The sequence below is a fragment of the Lineus longissimus genome, chromosome 18, assembly GCF_910592395.1.
Source record: "Lineus longissimus chromosome 18, tnLinLong1.2, whole genome shotgun sequence".
Lineage (NCBI taxonomy): Eukaryota > Metazoa > Nemertea > Pilidiophora > Heteronemertea > Lineidae > Lineus > Lineus longissimus.
The window spans coordinates 11166142-11182000 of record NC_088325.1 but is presented as its reverse complement, the minus strand read 5'-3'; the positions used below and the strand labels follow the sequence as shown (position 1 = coordinate 11182000).

Sequence of the window (15859 nt, the reverse complement as noted above, 5' to 3'; positions counted from 1 at the left end):
TGTCTGAAACTGAGGCGCTTGGACGCGCACGTGCAATTCGATCGCGCCATATATTATATCTCGATCGAAGAACTGAGACCGCGGCGCGAAGGCGAGGCCATAGCCATGCGTACAATGCATGCAACACTGCAAACTGGTTTGATAGAATCAACAATATACAAAACATCGCGTCATTCGGTTGATGTATACTATTTACTATCCATGGATTAATGGATCTTTTTTTGCATCTGCCCCTTAAGCAAGCATGGGAAACACATGGTACGAGTCCAATGTCGTTCCAGCTGTGATTGTAAGATTACAAAAGGAGTGTAAGCTACTGTCCACAGAAATTAAAGCCACTAAATTACTAATATCTATAGTATTAAAGGCTTAGCCAACAGACTCATGGACATTAATGATATCAAACCAAAGCTGAAATAACATACATTGAAAGAACCAAATAACCGTGGGTAAACGATGGTAATAAATACCAAATATACTACAGTGCACGCTTGCGGAGACTGTTATTGTAAAAATACTGTTTACATGGTGAAGTCAATATAGGCTGATTCCTTATTCCGAGTCAAATACACTGTTTGAAAGCTATTTAGCCGGTTGAGAGAGGCACTAGAAAGGCCCATCTTACACATACTGAACTTCCAGCGGAATTGCCTCAATCCGTAGCCTCCGCCAATACTAACGTGCGTTCTCTGGAAGCTTAGCAATGTCATTACATTGATGAGGGTCAAGATGATCTTACATAATATTGACATATGTATTATGTATGAATCAGCCGACTAAGGACTATAGGCATTAGTAGGCCGTAAAGCCAATTTGTCCGGTGCCCAGTCACCTTCCACCGTACAGTAGTAGGTTTCAGTTTCCAAATTGCCAAAAAAAGTATAAAAACTCTAAATCTCACTGAATTACAACGCAATTCCTGATCCAATTGCAGTGCAATCCCGAGAGGACAATGTGAAACCCTGTGCAGGAGCTTATTCTAAGTAATTGATAGTACCACCAAAAAGTGTTTTGATGTTATCTAAGTTTACAGTCTGCTACATGTATTATGGCCGACAGAACAGACTTTTGTGACAATACACTGTCCATTAAACCATTACCAGTCTGCTAGGTTGAGGAATTGCGTTATAATTCAGTGAGATTTAGAGTTTTTAGACTTTTTTTGGCAATTTGGAAACTGAAACCTACTACTGTACGGTGGAAGGTGACTGGGCAGCGGACAGATTGAGCATTTTTTTTCTAAAATGATCCAACAGGTCCAACGTGCTCAGGTAACATGCTATTACGAACTGATAGCATCGTATAAAATATGCTGTTTCCATCCAGGTAAAATATGCGAGCACATCACATTATGGATTTAGGTGATGTCACGTCGTGCATTAAACCATTTACCAGTCCTGTGCGTTTTGACCAAATACATGTACTGTGTTTCGATCCAAGTCGTAAGTGCGAATGCAGATAACGCCAGAGCCATTTGTGATGACACTATTACCGGACAGATCCGAAAATACAGGTTATCGAAAAAAAAAGGATACAATGCTCAGAAGTATATTGCTAATATACATGTTATACCAGGTAATCTGTTTCGATCCAAGTCGTAAGTGTGCATACAGATAAATGTAGTGCCATTTTTGATGACACGCCTTTGCATCATAAACCATTACCGGGCTGATAGGATAAAACATAAGTACATCGATAAAAGCCAGTGGGTGTTATTGTTTTCTGATAAAAGGTATATTCACCAGACGACAATATTGAACATCGCTCATCAAAAGATCGACCCAAACATTCTGCGATGCCTGACAATACTCGTATATATGAATACAGTAAACGTCGTACACAGCGCTATGTATGGTAAAATATATTATCATCAACATTGTTTCGTTTTGCGCGCAAGGGGTCCTGAATGAAATGAAATTTCTCCGGGTCAGTTTTAAAAAAAGATCAAAAGAATAGGAGTTGACAGTCAGTTATGTCAGGCTAGATTTCGACGTTACGTGACGGCGCAAAAAATACCTTTTAAAAACACAATTTCCTTCCAAGTGGATTTGAACCCTTCCTTCTGGAGTTGTAGGCATGATATTTGACAGATTAAATAATGATTTACATCATGTTATCAAATTTGCGCCAAAACACCGATGTCTTCATGAATAAGTACATGGCCTGCGTGCATTCAAGCATATATAGTTCTCCAAGAATGGTGATGCTGACGTGATGTGAATCCGAGTGTCACCACACAGAAAGGCTAGTTTGATGAGAAGTGTTAATGTTTTTAAGAGGAGCTGAACAAAAATGCTGTTTTCTCCTGTTGTTAAAAAGAGAAGCACTAGACCAACGGCACCTACCTAAATAAAGCTAAAAGAAAAGAATGAAACAGCCAAGGTCACTCAGGATTCACTATGGTGAACTAATCAATTGCATGGCATCTCCGCTATTGTGCCGCTGCCATTGGAAATGCCAGCCACATGTCCGCAAGTGGGACGGAGCGGAGGAAGATAGTGATAATGCATGTGTTTCATAATGTATTCGACGCCTCTGAATTCAGATATCTGCCACATGTTATAGCCTAGGAGACTAACATTCGGTGTTAAGAACTGAAAATATTGGAAGAGATTTCTTTTTTAGGTGACAACATTTAAAGGATCATCTCTGTAAAATCCAACCGACAACCAACATTTAAAGTATCTCTGTGAAATCCCACTAACAACCATTACATCTGTGGCATCCCTTGTTGTTAAAACCTGTTTGCGTAACTCTACTTCATTTATAAATTACATGTTGACAGCGATGGTTCTTGCAACTGCCCAGAGGGCAAGGTTTCGGTGCTAAAACATCACACCCTTCGTGAATCTGCTATATAACAGCACCGTCTAGTCCATCATTCAAATAGCATAAACTGATAGTACCATGACAATAAAAAAGTGAGTCAAATCGCAATAGTGTTAGTGTCTTACCAAAAGTGATTCTGAATTACGAAACCAATGACTTATTTTTTTCAGTAACTAACATCATGGTCTGGTTGTTCGAAACTAATTTTGCCACTAACACTGACGTTATCTCTTTCAGTTGATCCCTTAGTCTTAACGCCATGTTAAAAAATTATTATCGACAGCGTTAGGGACAACACTTGCCTGGAACAACCGGGCCCAGAAGGCGATATTTTCGCCATATTCAATAAGAGAACATGGAAAATAAAGCCGCAAATATTGAAACGCATAATATATTTTCGTGACAAGCATCGCATTCAAAGCGCTAGTCAACAGGTGAGGCGACTCCGACCTTGTCTAAGCTGACAGCACCGGCGATTGGCATTACAGAACGGAAATGAAGCTGATTATAGGCAGGGCCTCTTCAAACAGAAGCCATGACTCTAATCATCTGAGCATCGGAACCTTTCATGATTACGATGCTCTGCCCGTTAACAGGCGAAGTATTGTGTTGTCAGCCTGGCCTCAGCTGCAGGCTTTGGTATATTGTGATCGGGACGCGGGCTAATGTTATTGCTGTTATTGATGTGCTGTATATTCCTACATAAAAGATGTACGGTCTGATGCAAGTATCAATTCGTTTCTTGTACCCCCCCCGCCCCCCCTCCTCAGGGGTAGTTAAGCTATCACCACTAATCTTTGCCGATGCTTGAGTAGCATTTATTTTTCCTTTAGTGAAAATTTGGCGAAGCTGGAAAGAATAAGGATGCTAATGTGTCGATGTCTTGTCGAACATTCAGCCTTACCCAGTAAAATTAGTCCGGTTACTTTATATGACGGTGATAACTGATATATTGTTGATGGTGATGTCTTGACGAAAGAAAAAGTAGCATTGGTGAAAAAAGGGTGATGCTTGAGCCTTAAGATGTCGTTATAGGGTGATAAGGTGTCGTACCCTTGAGGAGGGGGGGGGGGGGTACAAGACACGAATTGATACTTGCATAAGTTACATTCTAAAACACCTTGGCCACAATTCACCGCTCTTACACATTGCCTAGTTTTGGCGTCATCGGTTTTGGTTAGGCATCCGTAACCGTCTATGGGTTGGTGCAAAACAACAAAGCAGCAATAAAGCAACAAAAATCACATTCTACAGAATCTTACCTAACGTCTTATTTATTTTCGTGTACATATACAATTATTCGATGTAGGAAATATTCTTAAACTGAGAATCACACAGGATTCTTATTAGGAGTGTACATGTACATGTACATGCATAGAAACTGAATACGATTTTAACTAAGAACTCAACTGAATTTTCGACCTGGAAATGCGTTCAATCTCGATACGTTAGTCCTAACATTTCTAATAGGAGAATACCTCATCAATGAAGCAGGGGTATTGTCAATAAATCTGACTTAGAAAGGATTACATCCCTGGTTGATGAATGAAGGGTATAGCCTTGATGCATCCAATGGATTCGTATTCCCATTATAACGCTTCCAATGGATAATCATTGCATGGCTTGAGGCATTAGTCATTCTGGGAAGTAGGCAATTAAAGCACGTGGATTCCGAATAACGGCAAAACTATCTGTTTTTGAATATCACTTCATGAGAGTTTAGCCTAGAGCGTGAAGTGTACGGAGGGGGAGACCTCTCAGAGTGCATAAGCCTTCAACGAATTGAGGATTTGAGGTCAAAATGGGCCGTTGTGTTGCCTTGGGAAAATGAACACAACAGTCTCCGCCTAGGCGCAAATGGAAAAGGATGCCCTGTATTCCGTTGTACGTGTGTATTTTAAAGGCATAAACTTATAATAATGCATTCAACGCGTTGACAGTCTCCATTGACCATATTCGGTTCCGTTAGTTGCCTTTAGTATCACAATTTTTCCCCAAGTTACACCATCAAATGTCACTCTATAAATAGCACATTGAAATAAAAGTCAAAACTAACAACGAGAACAGACTATTCGCATTGAAGCTTCCAACTCTATTGTGGCGAAGCAAGGCTTTCAGCAACGCGGAGTGGATTGCCTTTGGACAGAGCATAGCTCGGAAAGCAACCAGCCACGTTTTTAACCTACGATTGGCGTAATTAGTGTATGAAGACATTGTGAAGCGTTGCCTCAGGCGATGATTTCCAAGCGGAAGCAATGCACAGAATAGCTGCCACACATTATTATTAGGGAGACTTTTCATAAATGAATATCAAGTGCCTTCAGTCATGATGCTATAGTTTACTTTATGCATAAACCATTGAATCAAAAGGGAACGGGAATAAAGAACTTCAATCCAGTGCGTTGGAAAATGAATTACAAATTGCTAACAAATTACGTCATCCGTGATAAAACAATTCTTAACACGTTGTTTTCAAAACCCACGCCAATTGTATTCATTGCTTGCTACATCGTTTGTTCCTGCTCTGACAGAAATACTCTGTTTCTTCAAGTAAACCGTCTTCCTATACCGCTAATACAAAATAACAGTGTACGGGTAGTGTCCATGCATTGGGTGGGGGTACGCAATAGGGTTGACCCATGCAGGGCGGGTTTTTTTCTCACGTGATGAATTGGCATTGTCCATTTGCTTCGCCTCGGTCACGCCATGAATAAACCCCAAACACGATTGTTTGGTAAAACAACCCATTCAATTCATTTAAAATCCCATCGACCAATGGTAGTGGGCTGCACGTAGTGGGTGTCTCTGGTCATGGGCCTGCGCCACGATCTGAGCCATCTGGCCAATCCACTAAGCCTAACCTTTATATTAGGTATGTGCGGTATAATTCATCTCTTCGGGCCTCTTAAATATGGCGTCCAAAGACGACATACGTGAGGAAACAGAGTATAAACGGCGCGGCTTGTTTTTGAAACTTCAGTCGGGAAATGCGGGGCTTGTTAGATCGTTCGTTCCTACTATAAGTTGAAACACAAGTCGGGAAATGCACTGCATGCTTTTTTTTTGAAAATTATGTTGAAAAGCTTTCATAGCACCATTTTTGATTTGGGTGAAACGCGAAGATATAACGAACTTGCTAAAAAATATTATTCCTAGGTGTGAGTGATACGATGTCTGCAATTATATTTCTCTCCATTAGACTTTCACGACGTTATGACAGATATTAGATATCTACAAAATATTTAAGGCGAGCTTATATATCATTTTTTATATCTCTCATTGTCGATAACCCTTCGCTCTTGGCTTATTTGTTAATCAGAAAATATCGATACTTCTCTTTGTATAACTCTTAATAAATAATGCATCATCAACACAATTCAAGACTCGGCTTGGGCATAGGCGATTTTCTAAAGAGGCCTTATCACAGAACTATAAATCAATATATCGGGTGGGCTTAACCTTCCGAACTTTAATGAGCGATAACTCATACAATTACAACCACGTTATGTCTACTTTCTAATTTAGTACGATGTAAAAAGTTATTGATATTTGCTATTTTGAGGAAAAATATTTATAAGATAAATGTCTGTATTGATCAAAGCAAAAATGAAAGTCGGGAAAACTAAATTCGTTATATATGAAAAACATTTTTCTTAAAAGGTCGGGCGTAAAATATTTATTCCCAGATCCGGACATTTACCAATTAGTAATAAACGCTTTCACATGAATTCAATTGGTCACAATCAGACAAAAATTCCAGACATTGTTGGCAAGAGCATGTGGTAGATCGTATAAGGTATGTTTGTTTAACTTATGTGTTTCAGTAACAGGGGGGGGGGGGTCTGTGTTCCTGTATGATTGTATTTTATCGAGTCGCATCTGGCCTAAATCGTTCATTTTTGAGAAAAAGGCATTTTTGAGAAAAAGGCATTTTTGAGAAAAAGGCATTTTTGAGCAAAAGGCATTTTAAGAAAAAGGCATTTTTCGACTTTTCTTCTTTTTTTCTGACTAAAATTTAGTGAGAAGCAATATAGGGGAGGGAAACACTTGAGATTAAATACATTTAATGAATAATAATATATATGAACTCTTGATAAAAATGATAATATAAAGAATTAATGATTGCGCTTTGTATCTCACCAAGAGGATATTTAAACCAAAGGCCATCCGACATAAGGGTTAACAAAATACCACGGGCAGCACTAGCCCACACATTCAAATGGCATTCCCTCAAGAACTTTAGGTGGGGGTGGTATGACATTATACTAGGCTGCGGCCGCAAGGCAAATTATGAAGTCATGCATTACTTATTTCCCGATGGGTAATCATAGCTATTTGCAGTGTTTACTATCCAAAGATATATGTGTGTCTGCGGCCATACATTATGAGTTGGTTATAGCACGTAACTACATTTAAGAATTTGACACACTTTGCAGCCAAATGGTTTATTTGACACATTTCATTGTATGCATGAACATCGTGATGTAATAAATTTTCCAAAATTATAGGGCGTTAAAAATTACCATTTTGTGTCATTCAAACTTACCTATGGAACACTTTTGCATGTTACTACATTTGGGCTCAAACACAAGAGTATCCCTTTAATTTTCTAAAGGGAGAACTGAGTTAACAGCTCGGCCGCCAGTTTGTTCGTTTATATGTTCTTTTTACCTAGGGCAGCGGTGTATTCAATGAACATCCTTCTGTCTACTTAAGGGGAGACCCCGGAGTCATTTTCGCCGATTTTCCAATATAACATGATTTTTTCATTATTTCGTTTTTTCGCGTTATTCACTCAATAAAGTTCTCAAAAACACCCCCCCCCCAAACCCATTTTCCCCGAAATCAAATGATAAATAATGAAAAAGCACCCTTTTATTAGTCCTTGTCATGAAATTCTGCCTAAAATAAACTTCAGAAAGCAGGAAAAAATACCAACTTTGGACCGATTTTTCGCACTGAAAAAAACGATTTCCGCCATCTTTTTTGTTTTGGTCTGCCTGTTTGATGCTAAAGTCTCGCCACGATGGACAATTTATCAAAAGCTTGGCTTCATCGTGTAGAATTGTTTATATCTTACCCCCAGGGAATAAGCAATATCAACCAGTGCGAGGTTTACTGTTGATGATATCGGTCCACAATACAACAATGCTGTAAATATTTGAATTCACTCTGTATTCATTCAGTTCGAAAATATCAAATATCAAATTTCATTTTTTATTACCACATTTTACCTTTATTTTTCATGTTGATGAATAAACCAGTGAGTGGGGATGGAGGCCGTGAAGTAATCCTAGATTTGAGTGCGGCTTTTGACAGAGTCAGGTGGAAAAAAAATGATTGCTCCCTCGGTTGCAAGGCAGAACGTGGTAACTTGACCGACCAATCATTGGACTGGTTTTAATCTTCCCTCCATCACATAAAGGTTGTTGTTGTCGTCGCCATTCACCTTGAAGTAACGTATTGATGTATTAATGATCTTTCTTTAAGTTGCCCTGCTCAGATCAGAATATCAAGAACTCAACTAATTGGAAAAATAACAACTATTTTAGTAAAATCGACGAATCATTGAGTTTGATTACGTACCATTATTCTTTTGGAACACTATATACAAAGTAGTAGAGCAAATATACTTGTACAAATGTTCTCAGTTACTGCCTATCCACCCCAGAAAATAAGTCAACGTGAAAACACTGATATCAAATTGGCGGTTTCATGCCAAAAGGAATTGCCCTCAACAAATTGACTCATGGCCAATTCAGGGACAAATTACATAACACTATTGGATCAATGAAAACAAACCCTGCAATCAACTAATGCAAAATCAATGTACATAACGTAACCACTGTATGTTAATTATTACTGAGATTAAGCAAAACAGGTGGTTCAATTTTTACGTTTAATGCCGTCTGTACACGCCACAGTAAGTTATTACTCCGTTTTGTTCTTTTTTTATATCAAGGGAACAATAATTGTGTTATGAGAGAAACTTTGCCTCACTGGCAAGGCCGTAAAGAACGCATGAGCGCAATGAATGGTCAATATCCGGCCGCGTGTGCTGGTGACTATAGCTTATTTTATCTCTCTCTCCCAGGTGAATATAAGCATTACTTTGTTGTCCCCTTTATACGGCAATGTACTGCCAGAAAACCAAGTGACCACTAGCGAATATCTTACACAACAATAGTACTGATTATGAGTAGAAAAATTAATCATATCTTAATAAGTAAGAATCTCATAGAGATTTTTTATCTTGGAACCATTGTAGCCCGGTAAAGTTTCTGTGATATGAACGACAATTAGCTTGCGTGGTACATATAACTCACAGATATCAAACATGTAGTGATAACTCAGCTTGAAATGACATCTGATTATTCTTACTTGCAAACGTGAATCTCTATCAAGTGATTAGCTTCGTAGATACGACGGTGGTGAACTAGTATTAATCTACAATTGGTTTTAAAAAAGGCCTCATTCCTTTGCCCACCTGCACTAAATATTAGAAACTGCCATTGTCAATCCATTAAATCCATCACAATGAAATTCATCACTTTTAATATTTCTTTATTTGTCATTTAAGAGTACCCATCAATTCATAATATCCCTTTATCCACGTATATAGCTGTAACCATCACCGAATAGATCCATCACTGATAGAATCCATTTAGAAAACAATTTAGAAAATCGACTTTAGAAAGCTCTGCTACTTATAAATGGGACAGTTTATGTGACTTGAAACAGGCATAATATCATAAAGTAGGAATTAGACTGAAAAACGACACAAAGTGATTCGATTTCAGCTTTGAATTTTAGTCTCAAATGTAGACTACGTTGGTGGCAGACATGAATAACAATAACTAGGTTTAAAATTTCAGTTTCAGAAGAAAATAATGCAAATGGTTTACAATCAACACAGCATGTCGTGTAAATGTTAAGTCTAATTTCACATATTCCTTTCTTGTATATGTCCTCAGAAGTAAATGTACAAACGTTCAATTGATAACAATTCCTATAAATTATTTGTTCTTCTCATTTTCTTTGTTAGTAAGAGCAGATAGCTGATGTACGAATCATGTGTTCTTTCCCTGCCCGTCCGGACTTACAGTACCTGGGAAGAAATATAGAAAGTATCACATAGTATATTCTCTGCATGTAAGAGATTAAGTTATGATTGTGAAAATATGGTCATTTACAATTTACAGTAGCAAGACAATAGGCTCATCAATTCAGTTGCTGTTTTAATGACCATATGCCACCTCGGCATGTTCTTATCAGCCACGAAATCGTCGCCCGTATGATATTCAGCCAATTTATAACCCTTTTGTTAAGAAAATAATGCTTTTTACTGGATTGTCACAACTAATTGATTATACATATCATACAATCCATCAGTCTTTATCCGTCGATTATGATAAAAGAATGGAACTAATGATGCAGGTCACAATAACTCATTACACTTTACATGTTGGAAGAAGTCTTGCATTATTCCTGTCAACTCCTGCACGGGTGTCGTTTGCGGGATGTCATAGTCATCAAACTAAAGAATGACAATATGGCAATGACGACCCAAATAAAAAATCTCAGTTCGATTCTATAGTTTAGATCTTATTCAGCTAGTACGCCATGTTTATCAACATTATTTACAGGAGTCTTCGTTTTAAATGATCTTGTAATGAATGTACGTGTTCGTGCACACGAAACCGAACAAGAATCCTGTCATAACGTTATCGGGATTTTCGACCTTGGCAATGAAAAAGACAGATTTTTCACACTTTTTTCACACCTATTTTTTTAGACAATTCCTGAAAAAACATTTTCACGATTTGTTTTCATTTGGCGGATTTCAAAAACTTCTTTTCGTTTTTCGAATAAAAGAAGTGAAATTAAATTCGCGACTTTTTTCGTGGGTCAAGATTATTAGCGATATCCGCGAAAACAAAGCACTCGTGAAAACTTAACGGTTTGATTAGAGTACTTTTAGTCACAATTAATTTTGCAATTTGCGGAGCATTTAATATGAACATTGTATAATATAGAATAACATGGATTTTCTCTTTTCCCTTAGAACCATTATCTATACTGGGTACCATGGCTCGATGAGGAGCGAACAGTTTTAAAGATGGCTTGTTTGGGTTACAAAAAAACACACTTTAAGATTGATCCAGCAAACAAACCTTGAAGTTATTTTAGATACAAAACAACAGTTGATTATTGTTTTTCTTATTTAGTATTGGGGTTGCATATATATCTAACGCCTCGCAAAAACTGCTTTAGGTTGAACTAATATTCAACTAAATATCATTGGTAGCCACCGCAGACACAAATTTCTGTCGAAGACACTACATCGACAATTATCCCGATATATTCAAAGCCAAATTCCAATATTGGACCCTGGGACTTGGTGCCCAATTTCAAATAGAAATACGAACGAAGGAAATGCAGCTTACGGCATACCATTTTGCGTGGTTATGTGGTTATATCGTTATCAAAGAATAGCATATCTCAATTTTCAATACTTTCCTTTGTGTTCAAAGTTGCTGGGGGTAAACATTGAAGAAATGGTCCTCGTCAGGCAGATAGATCGAATATTTTCCACTTTTAAATGAAGCAGTCGTTCTCTACACATATTGAGCCTGCTGGAAACGTCAGTCATGGCACAGGGTGATTCATGAAATTTGGATAACAGAATATGCCTAAAAATAACAATATTTTCATAAATCTATCATTAGATGTAGAAAAATCTACTCGCCCTGCCCCTGACAAGGTCGGATGGGCACGAATTCCCATTTTGATATTTCCCATTCCTGACAATCAATTCCGTTCGAAGGTACTGGCACAGGTCCTTACATGGTTCTTACTTATGATCTTGACAATACGATTTTGTTCGACCTGGGTCCCGAGGTAAGAAAAACAAACAAAAATAAAGCTAACTGAAAAATATCTTTCTCAAACCCAAATTCAGCAACTTTCGCTGCACCTTGCAATCAAGATTCGCATGTCAGAACAGTTATAAAATAAGCAAAAAGAAAAGGTTCGAATAACAGCAGTTGGATTATTCTCCCAATCAAAGGAAAAAAATCCGGCTGATTCACTTGGTTTGGTTCAAGTGAATTTATTTTATTTCGCAAGAGAACACGAAAAGGGACGTGTTCGTGAACGACGAGTACCGCACGCTGAGTAAAAAATAAAAAAGCAATACAATGTATGTTTTAGTTCCCGTTTTTCCTGAAAATATTTTGCTAACATGCCACAGCAAATGCAACCTAACAAATTGGTTGCAAGGTAATTTGCATCATCTTACGATTTTTGGTCTATTTGAGGGATTACCTCTTACAACCAGGCGTAGATTTATGAGCATCTATATGGACCAGTGGCTCTGATTCTCGGTTGATGGCCAAACGGCTCTTGGTTTGAGCCCCACATGCAGTCGGCGAGATACAATAGGCAGATGTCATTTTCTATAGATAGAAAATGACATCTGCCTATTGTATCTGAATGGAGTAAGGCAAGATCTTGCCTTACTCCATTCAGGTGTATAACTACTATTCTAGTCAGCATTTATATTTCTGCAACTCTGAATGAGCAGCTCATCTGTGTTCTATTGAAACGTTACAGGATGGATTTGGATTAATACGCGGTAAGTCGGATGACAATCTCTACCGTAGTTTATACCAGGCTATACACCAACTTTAACTTAATATCATCTTTTCAACCTTATTCAGTGAAGCTGACTGGATCCGTCGCTCTCCGACGCCAAGCTGCGGCATAGCTTACATGGCTAAGGGAAAGAACGGTTCCCAGTACGTGATCTTGTCTCACTCCTATTCAGACAGGGCATGGTGAAATGATGAACGATGCCACGCTTTCTTATCGCGAGGAAGGCTGTGAAGAAAGGAAGGCTGAATTAGTCAGCTCTATGTTTTCAGTTTGCGTGAAAAGGTCAGCAGCAGCATCAGGAACGGGGGATAAAATGCCATCCTCGCTGAAGAATACATTACATAATGGCAAGGAAGACCTTTAAAATCACTCCCACAATCTTCACGCTACGACAAACACGACAAAAGTCTTTAAAGAACATTCCTCCGACATGTTTCTCGATGCAAAAAGAGGCTTTAAATAGCGCTGCAAACAGCATATGGGGGTGTAACATAATTTCTTTAAAACTTTGCTAGCAATACGCCATTACAGGTGACTTGGTCACCTCACATCAACCGAGTATTCAGAGATTGTCTGCTAAGGAAAAGTAGAATTAGCTCACTAATTACTGTGTGATCCAGTAGTGTAATCATGCACTGACGAAGTTTGAACAGAATCCAAAGACTCAGACATTTGTATTATTTGTAAAACATGTATCTTGAACATGTTGCATGTTTTTTTTCTCACTTTTGCCTGGCAACCAGACCGCAACTTGCACATGGTCATGTTTAGTAGGACATCGATCAATCGCTCGATTTCACCTAGGAAACTATTCAAACCAAATTGAACCCAGTCTCGGAACGTTGCGAAATACAATGATCTTCAATACCAATAGTGCGTACTTCATGAAAAATCTTCATGAAATTCCCCTTTTTTTCCGCATTGTTACACGACATAGAACTCTACATTGAAAGTGTAATGCCTTGAACTTACAGAGACAAAGGAAAATCGAGCACACTTGACGAAAGCTGTGAATGGCATCTGATATTTCCGGAGACTGAAAGCCGGTGAGGAAGCTACTCCTGCACAACAGTCGTCTGTACCGTGCAAAACCCAAATATGCTATCTACATTTGCCCTTGCCGGTGTCGGCCTATAGACTCCCATGAAGCTGTTTCGGAGGGGTCGATATTATCAAGATTTACCCTGATAACCCTTGATAAGACAGAAGAACAATGAAACTTTTGGCCTATGTGCGAGTGGGGCCTTGTTTTAAGACAATAGACTGAGTATTGGGCTATCTCTGAATTCTTTCACTTGGGAGGCAAGGGAAAAATAACATTCGATTTCGGCCGAAACCACCACACATGGATGGTGCTCACATGGACGTCGTAATTTTTTGTCGCTAATCACTAGTCATGCTTTAATGCTAACTAACGGGCTCATTCAAGTCAAAGTATGCTTCATTAGTAATAAGCAGAATATTTTTGGAAACGTATCTCTCAGTCAAAAGTCATTACAGTACCCCACTCCTGTATCAGAAATCCTGGAAAACCTATTACCAGCTATAAAACTGATCAATAAGTGAAACCCCACTTGAGAACTTGCCAATGATTCAATGATTTCCCTCTAATGACAAATCAGTCATATCGCTGTCTAGCTCCAAACCGTCTAAGTATTTACCCGATAGGGTTTCACATTTTGACTCCAGACACACAGCATAACGAACTTCAATAATAGTTCATACGTACATGCACTTTTAACGCTTCTCATTTGATAGAAATCATAATGTCACCACCCTTGATGCATGTCACAGTGGTCAATGGTTTCAATATCAATTGGCCAGTCTCTTGTTGATAGCAAGGCTTCAACCATAGCTGTATCATTACCATAATCGACAACAAACCCGATCTTGCAAATCAAGAAATCTCCAAGCAAAACCAATCATGATCGTATTCCCCAAATGAACGATTGTGAGAAAATTACCTTCATGTAACATTTAGCCAAACTTGAACCCATAAATCTTACAAGCATCTTGTAAGGATAGTTCAAAACATGCATACCAAGTCAACCAAGGTCGAAAATCATATACTAATATTTTTACCAAGGGACTTTTTACGTAGGAACCGAATAAACACCCCCAAATGTTACATTTTGACAGCAATGCAGACCGTTCAGCTGAACCCATCAAGTAATACCATACCATGCTTAAGAATTGAAAATGTCCAAGTAACACCAGGTTATTTTTTCAAATAATTGAGAAATATACCCTACTCCAACGAAAATCGCTTTTATTTGACATAGAATTCGAGGTGTCGAAAACTGCACAACCACCTGTTACCGTCAGGACAAATTGATAAAATAAAACGAATATCTACCTTGAAACTTTCCAAACAAAGCTAATAATATTCCTCAAATGACAAAAAATTGAGATTGAGAAAATTTCCTAACTCATCCGAAGCTTTCACCTCAGTTATCCGCAGAATCGTTCACCTGATGTAATCACTGCTAGTTACTGCCACCAACACGACACACACAATGATTCTCCTCACCGCGCGCCAAGTTGATTAGGCTAGATGTAATCCGGGACAGCGTCATCTCGCGGCGCGCTGAGATTAACCTGCGAAGGACTGCGACTAGTGGCGGAGGGATTCCTCAAGTGCTGTACTGCATCATTTGCGGCGAAGTCACTCGGTGGAAGAGATTGGCGCAAATGAGTGGGGGAGGATAGAGAAATAATTAGAAGCTCTGCAATGAGCAGCAAATAACAAGATTTTCACAACGAATGTTCTCGATGAGAAAAAAAGAAATTGTTCGTTTGCACGATGGCTAGTTGTGTCCAGGAAGAGAAGGCAAAGGCGTCAAAGCTAATATCCTCATGCAGCTGCACATCTCATTGGTAGGGAATTACGCATTAAACGCTTTTAATCTTCAATGTTGATATTCGTTCAAGGCGGCTTTCCTGTGAGATGGTACTCTAAGATGTCACCCAATTAACGTGTCAGAGTACTGATTAGCCATCGGCACTTCTTTGACTATGCGCACACCTTTACACCTCTAAATGATAGATCACATACACCAAAATCACAGCTCTCGAGCAAGATAGCGCATTCCAAGGGACTTCAAATAGTACAAAAGATATCTATCGCAACACCTTGCAGCACGAAGGAACCGTTAGATCAAGCGCACAACTCTATGGATCGTATTCCCCTTCGGAGCTGGATTTGTTTTACTTGCCTCTGCAGTTCTATGCATTCTTTGGTATATACAAGGTGTTAGCGTCTATTTGACTGTTTTGATGTTTGATATCTTTTTAAGATTAGTCAACAGAGGACTATACTTACAAAGACCAATTTCAAAAATCTTCATACGATTTTAAATTATTCTTGTCTATG

At 38.6% G+C, this 15859-nt stretch overlaps 1 protein-coding gene across 3 annotated transcripts in view; it reads right to left on the bottom strand.

Annotated features, from left to right (window-relative positions):
- Positions 1-15859, bottom strand: part of LOC135502396 (dopamine D2-like receptor) — a 207885-nt gene that overhangs the window by 81023 nt on the left and 111003 nt on the right. The window contains exon 1 of one of the 3 annotated variants that reach the window (XM_064795201.1): positions 14843-14893. The exons of the other annotated variants lie outside the window; for them this stretch is intronic. The gene's annotated coding sequence lies outside the window, so the exon portion shown is untranslated. Of the gene's footprint in view, positions 1-14842; positions 14894-15859 lie in introns of those variants that run through there. 3 annotated transcript variants of the gene reach the window in all.